The 7,748-nt window shown below is 40.4% G+C and overlaps 1 pseudogene; it reads right to left on the minus strand.

The window, feature by feature from the left end:
* Positions 1 to 2,432: 2,432 nt before the first annotated feature.
* On the minus strand, positions 2,433 to 3,663 carry LOC116544190 (annotated as a pseudogene).
* Positions 3,664 to 7,748: the final 4,085 nt, after the last annotated feature.

Genomic DNA, 7,748 nt, shown 5'->3' on the forward strand with positions numbered 1-7,748 from the left:
CCTCCCTGTGTCCATGTGTTCTCATTGTTCAACACCCACCTATGAGTGAGAACATGTGGTGTTTGATTTTCTGTTCTTGTGTCAGTTTGCTGAGAATGATGGTTTCCAGGTTAAACGCATGACGTCTCACTCTGTTGTCCAAACTGGAATACAGTGGCACAATCATAACTCACTGCAGCCTTGAATTCCTGGGCTTAAGTGATCCTCCCACTTCAGCCTCCTGAGTACCTGGGACTCCAAGGATGCACCACCACACCCAGCCGATTGTTTTACTTTTTACTTCCTTACTTTTTAATTTATTGTTGCCCAGACTGCTTTCAAACTCCTGGACACTAGAGATCCTCCCACCTTAGCCTCCTGAGTAGCTGGGATTACAGGCATGAGCCGCCAGATCCAGTGGCTCTAATACTTTTTTCAGTTATTAAATTAGAAAAAAAAATTGTGCTGTAATCATTTTTTTGTAAAAGTATTTGTGTTTACCAAGTTATATAATCAGTGGATTAACAAACTTCTTCATCATCCTGAAGAGATCAGTTATAAAGTAAAAGCAGGAAAAAGCACAACTGAATCTCAGAGACCCTTATAACTTCTTTTTTTTGTTTATTATTATTATTATTATTTTGAAATGGAGTTTCACTCTGGTTGCCCAGGCTGGAGTGCAGTGGCACGATCTCAGCTCACTGTAACCTCTGCCTCCTGGGCTCAAGCGATTCTCCTGCCTCAGCCTCCCAAGTAGCTGGTATTACAGGTGCACTCACCACCATGCCCAGCCAATTTTTGTATTTTTTTAGTAGAGAGGGGGTTTCACCATGTTGGTCGTGCTGGTCTTGAACTCCTGACCTCAGGTGATCCGCCCACCTCGGCCTCCCAAAGAGCTGAGATTACAGGCGTGAGCCACAGCACCTGGCCCCTTGTAATCTCTTGTGTGTGCATTCAACCACACATCCTGTTCTATGTTTAAAGTAGAAAAGACTTACAACTTCTTCTTTTTTTTTTTTTTTTTTCCAAAAAAAATCTTTACGTTCCTTTATTGGAGCAAGATTCCTGATCGGTATACAGTGATGTATTTACTAAACAGAGACCTGTGCAGAAATTACATACTATCCATCTAGATAGGTTGTTACACTTTTGCCTATTGATGGAATAGTTCCATTTATCAAGTTTTATACATCAAAAAGCTTTTGAATTTCACCAGACTGTCCATTAATTCACCTCTGAAAAAGTGGCATTTAATTTCAGCTACTATTATTTTACAGCATTAAAAAGCTTATGCATTAGGGTGCTTCTCTGCACAATGGCATTGAGCAGACAGAGCTGGGTCCATTATCCCACCCAGATTCACACGGTCACATTTGAGAGCTTTATACCAGAAAGCAGGGACAGTTACTGCCAACCATCACAGACTCCTTACTCTGAGAGCCTATCTCCTTGGCCACATTTTATATAGCCAATGAAGACATGCCAGCAACTGTCCCATGTATAACTTGGCATTAGAGCACCAGGTCTGATGGATGGTGGTGGCAGGAACTATTATTTTATATCCAGGTAAACGGCCAATTTTAAAAACTGCCACTTGGAGATAAAAATCAAGGGCACAATATACTCAGAAAGTATTGAGCAATCTGGTATCCCAAATGATGTGAATACTTTCAGAAACCAACGGCAAATTGTACCCACATTTCCCAGCTATGGAGATAGCGATACATTGATTCAGATCCCATTACTCAATCCACATAGCCCTGAGGTCATCCTGCAAAGTGCGTATCAAAAAATACGAAGTTAGTGTGACAAAGTTTGACAGTGATGTTATACAAGTCAAACTTGGAAGGTCATAGTAAGCATACCTATGCTGAGAGAAAAGCATCAAATCCTTTGTGTACACATTTAGTTTTATTGTAACAAAGCAACTTGTACACTTTTAACGTTTAAAACTGAGCATCATCTTTCCTTTCCAGTGAAACAAAAAGAAAATTTAAAAATAAACAGGAACAAAATTACAATAGAGAATGTCAATTCCAAATAAGATCCTACAGGTTCTGCTGATTCTCCCATTGAGTGGCAGGGCTCAAGTCATCATTAGGAGAGAATTTATTTTAAAAGTGTCATCTTAAACTGCAAGGATGTTGTCAAATGTCACAATTAAACATGCCAAAGGAGAAGCCATATGGTCAAAATGGCCACTTACCCCACCCAAACATCTCAAACCCACCCTTTGCTGACCTTCTATAACCCCATTTTTTTAAGTTTTTTTTTCTTTTTTTAAACAAGAGAAAGTAGACAGATACATGTTGGTAAATGCTAACTGTCCATATTCACATAGAGACACAGTGTACTCTCTGAGCCCAATATACAGAGAAAGGAGGAAAAAAGCTAGAATTCTATGCACCACTGCACAGGGGCCTATACCGTCCAGCTTTCAGCAGAGCGAAGGGAGCAGGTTTTTCTTTTTTCTCACAGAGCTCGGTGGTGGTGATCCCACACGGTTTTTGTTAAGACAGGAAGGGATAAAATGAATTTCAAACAGAAAGGGGTAGAGACTCTTTTCCCATTGTATCCTGCTCAAGATATTTCCCCCAAAATAAGTTGAGAACCATGGTGTAGAGAAAAGAGACCTCAAAAACAGGGTGACTGAGCACAAGAGGGAAGGAAAAAAAAAAAAAAGACTGCAACTTGCTCCCAGGGACTGGAGAAAATTTAAAAAAAGGAAGGTTGGAATCCATCAGTGTTCTATTAGTCATCTTCTTCTTCATCCTCCGCTCCTTCCTCCCCTTCATCATCATCTTCATCTTCTTCACCTTCATCTTCATCCCCTTCTTCATCAATATCTTCTAATCCTTCCTCCTCTTCATCATCATCATCATCTTCTTCTCCTTCTCCTTCTTCATCATCCATATCAGGAACCAAGTAGTATTGTAATGGGTTTGGCCAAATATCATCTTTGATGACCTCTCCTGATTCATCAGCACCTGCATCAGAATGGTCAGTAAACCAGGTAAAGAAGCTCTCTGGTTCCTCATGCTGCCTCTTCCTGCTGGCTTTATTCTGCGTTTGACTTGAACGTCTCATCAAATCCTTTCCAGATTTCCATTTGATTTCAGTGGACTTTGAAGATGGACCACCACTCTCATTCAGATGAAATTCTTTGGAGAGAACTTTATTTTCAAAGTAAGGATTTTCATCCAAATAAAAATCTATTCTGTAACCTGATTTAATATCTTCAAATTCTGTCACTTCAACTCTGGTCAAATAATGCAGTGCCTCTTCGTCCTCCTCCCCAAGCAGGGCAGACACTTGTGGATGGTTGACAAATGTTGTTACCCAAAAATTTGGGATTTTGGCGATCAATTCTGACCTCTTCTGAAAAAATGGTTGGCGGAGCTTGTTATATTTCTCTTCTACTTTCAAAATCTCCTCCCTGGCTTGTTCATTAAGTCTGTCTATTTCATTTTGTACTGCATCAGTGTGTTCAGTTGCTTCTTGCCGTTCTTTTTCTCCCTTCTTCGGCAAGCCTGCAGAGGCCGATGTCTCCTCCAGTCCCTGAGCAGGAGGTGGTCTTGGTTTCTTCTTTTGAGGCGGGAGTGGAGACTGGCGTTTGGGGGCCATGCTGCTGGGGAAGTCCGAGAACCGGAGCACAAGTCTTCTTGCGCGTCCGGAAGCAGGCAGAACCGACTTACAACTTCTTTGCTTAAGAAGAAAAATGTATCCAGGACTCAATGGTCTTTCGTAGTGTCAGATCTTGTCTTTCAACTGTATGTCTTCTGGAAAGACTGTCTGGTAGTTCCTCCATCCTTCTATTCTGTGGGAGTTGCCAATACCAATTCTCCTGGCACTGACCAAGGTAAAGGCATTTTAGTTCCTGAATATTTATGTGTCGCCACTTTGGATAGCTCACCTTCCCGCCCAGGTTTAAGTGCATCCTACATATAACTAACACATTTAATGTAGAAGGTAAGAATCAGAAGATACATAAAAATTATGCCAGGCTGATGCCTTCCTTTTCCAGATGAGGAAGCTAAAGCCCCAAAAGATTAAGCGATTTATCCAGAGATAGTCAATTAGTTAGTGGCTGAGCCAGCACACCAGAATACTACTAGGCTGGTGCAAAAGTAATTGCGGTTTTTGCCATTGAAAGAAATGGCAGGCCTGGCTTGGTGGCTCACACCTGTAATCCCAGCACTTCAGGAGGCCATGGCAGGTGGATCACCTGAGGTCTGGTGTTTGAGACCAGTCTGGCCAACATGGCAAAACCCCGTCTCTAGATGACAGAGCAAGACTCCATCACACACAAAAAAAAGTAATGGCAAAATTAGCTCCTAATCCAGTGCTCTTCCGACTGTAAAATGCTACTGCACAAAGACACTTGTGTGATACTGGGTTAGCATGTATTTGACATAGCTTGTAAGTTTACAAGGTAGCACAATTCTGCCCCAGACAGTCTATATAGTTTATATATATGCTATATTATTAACTATATAAATATCAACTATATGTAACTATATTATGTATTAACTATGTAAATATTAACCATTTTATATGTAACTATGTTATATATGAACTATATAGATATTGACTATATATTAATATATGTTAATATATTAATATATCCTATTGATTATAGTATAGATTTTCTATTATTTATAGATGTGAATATTAATAATATATGTTATATTTATATATATTTAATATATATTTATTTTATTCTATTTTAAGAGATAAGGTCTCACTCTGCCACCCAGGCTGGAATGCGGTGGTTCTAGCTCACTTCAGCCTTGAACTCCTGGGCCTAAGTGCTGCTCTCACTTCAGCCTCCTGAGTAGCTGGGGCTATGGTCAAGAACCATCACACCCGGCTAATTTTTAAATTTTTTGTAGAGATGGGGTCTCACTATGTTACCCAGGCTGGTCCTGCTACTGTAGATTTTTTATAACATAACAAATATATTATAATATACAGTATATAATAAGATATCTATATTAATATAAAAATATATTTAAATAGGTTGGGTGCCGTGGCTCATACCTGTAATCCCACCACTTTGGGAGGCCAAGGTGGGTGGATTACTTGAAGAGCTGGAGACCAGCCTGGTCAACATGATGAAACGCTATCTCTATTAAAAATGTAAAAATTAGCCAGGAGAGGTGGTGCGTGCCTGTAATCCCAGCTGCTCGGGAGGCTGAGGCACGAGAATCGCTGGAACCCGAGAGGCAGAGGCTGCAGTGAGCTGAGGTCGTGTCACTGCACTCCGGCCTGGGCTACAGAGCAAGGCTCCATCTCAAATAAATTAAAAAATAAATGAATAAATAAAATATATTTAAATATTTATATACAATAATCATATTCATTGTATATATTTTTACTATAAAGAAACTTGTATTCGTTTTCTATTGCTGTATAACAAATAACCACAAATATAGAGTCTTAAAACAATACAAATTTGTTATCTCATAGTCTTCATGGGTCAAGAATTTGGGTACACATCTGTTCAGGGTCTCACCGGCTGCGATCTCATCTGAGGCTCAGGTTCCTCTTCCCAATTCACCGGTGGTTGGCAGAATTCAGTTTCTTATGAATGTAGGATTAAAGGTTTCAACTCTTAGTGGTTATTTTCTGTTCCTCTCCTCTTCATAGGTCAGATTATATTTTCAAGGAATGTCTCTGCTGCTTTAAATCTGATTTCTCCTAAATATTCTTTTAAAGGGCTCACCTACGATGATATCCCTTTTAATTAGCTTAAAGTCAAATGATTAGACATCTTATTTATATCTGAAAAAACCCCTCCACCTTCATGTATACTATAATCTAGTCATGGAATGATATTCTGTCATATCCAAAGTCCCATCCAAGGAGAGGGGACTTTGTGTGCCTTGTATCCCATACCAGGGGGTGTGAGCTTTCTTAGAATTCTGCCTACTACAATATTTAATGAGCGATATTTTATTCATCTCAATTCCTGAGTATGCAGAGCTATTCCGATTGATTTTCCTTGACCAGATTATCATAAAGCAAACTAAAATGCTTGAAATTCTCACTTTTAGAACAGTGACTAAAAACTAACAAAAGACTCCTATGCAACAATTTTGCATGTTCTTCACATGTACCCCAAAACCTAAAATGCAATAAAATAAATAAATGGGGCCGGGCGCGGTGGCTCAAGCCTGTAATCCCAGCACTTTGGGAGGCCGAGGCGGGTGGATCACGAGGTCAAGAGATCGAGACCATCCTGGTCAACATGGTGAAACCCTGTCTCCACTAAAACTACAAAAGATCAGCTGGGCATGGTGGCGCATGCCTGTAATCCCAGCTACTCAGGAGGCTGAGGCAGGAGAATTGCCTGAACCCAGGAGGCGGAGGTTGCGGTGAGCCGAGATGGCGCCATTGCACTCCAGCCTGGGTAACAAGAGTGAAACTCCGTCTCAAAAAAAAAAAAAATAAAATAAATAAATAAATAAATAAATAAATGGGGGGAAAAAAAAACTAACAAAAGACATATTTATTTTATTATTTTTAAAATTTTGTCTTTGTTACTGTGTGACTATTGGAAGATCATTTAATTTCTGTAAATGTATGTCTTAATCTTTCAAATATTGTCTCAAGTAAAACCAGGGAGTATTAGGTTTCTATATTAATATTCCCCAACCATTTTTACTCCATTTATTACCTCTTGTGCTCCTTTTGCGGGGAGAACAAAACCTTGTGCCCTCTCCCCTTTATACTTGTGGGAAACTCGTTCTAGGCGTACCAGGAGGGGCTGATGTAAGCCTAGCCAATCAGTAGACTTCACCTTCCTGGCCACAGGAGGGTGAGTTCAGGGATGGGTACGAGATCCTACCCATGACAACCAGAGGCTCCTTCCTGGCTTACTCCTAATTTTTCTGCCAGAGCAATTTGAGGAAGATGGCTGAAGCGACTGAAATGAAATGACAGAGGTCAGGAGAGGTCAGTGATTATTTTGCTTGCTCTACGGGGGGTGGCGGAGGGGGTAGTGGGGGAAGGCCTATCTGAAGAATGAAGCCAAACAGTAACAAGCAGAGCTAAGAAATGGAAAGAGATATAAAAGCCCTGAATCCTAGCCAGAAATGAAGTCCAGTAAACACAGATCTAATACAGATCCAAGACATGGAAAGAAATGGATTCCTAGCAACATTAACTGAGTCTCTGGATCTAGTATGCCTGTAGCCATTGCAATCATGAAAAGCTAGGTCGTATGAACCAGGAAATAAATGTTCCTTTCCTCCCACCACCACCCCTTTCTTAAATTAGTTTGAATTGAGTTTGTCACTTGCAACTAAGAGTCCTGATTAACACAATCCACGTAACTGCAAATTTCTCATCAAGGTTCCCGTTTCTGTTGCCAAAAAAAATTGTTTACGAGATGCAAAATATAACCGCAGGTAGGTCTTCAGTATGAAACCAATTATGGAAAATATACTTCAATCTTGGGAGGAATGAAAAAGCCCAGGGGATGCAGTCAAGAATGCGCGGGGGCTCACGCCTGCAATCCGAGCACTTTGGGAGGCCAAGGAGAGAGGATCACTTGAGGCCATGAGAGCACCACTGCACTCCAGCCTGGGCAACACAGTAAGACCCTGTCTCAAAAGTAAAATAAAATAAATAACGTACATTTTGTTTGAAACATGGAAGGAGATCTTGCATCTTGGCAACTAACTACTGCTTTTTTTTTTTTTTTTTTTTTTTTTAACCGGGGTTCGCTTTTTTTTCCCCCGGGGGGGTGGGAAGGGGGCGGATTT

Source organism: Sapajus apella, unplaced genomic scaffold (genome assembly GCF_009761245.1).
Source record: "Sapajus apella isolate SASKATOON/1434 unplaced genomic scaffold, GSC_monkey_1.0 scaffold209, whole genome shotgun sequence".
NCBI classification, from domain to species: domain Eukaryota; kingdom Metazoa; phylum Chordata; class Mammalia; order Primates; family Cebidae; genus Sapajus; species Sapajus apella.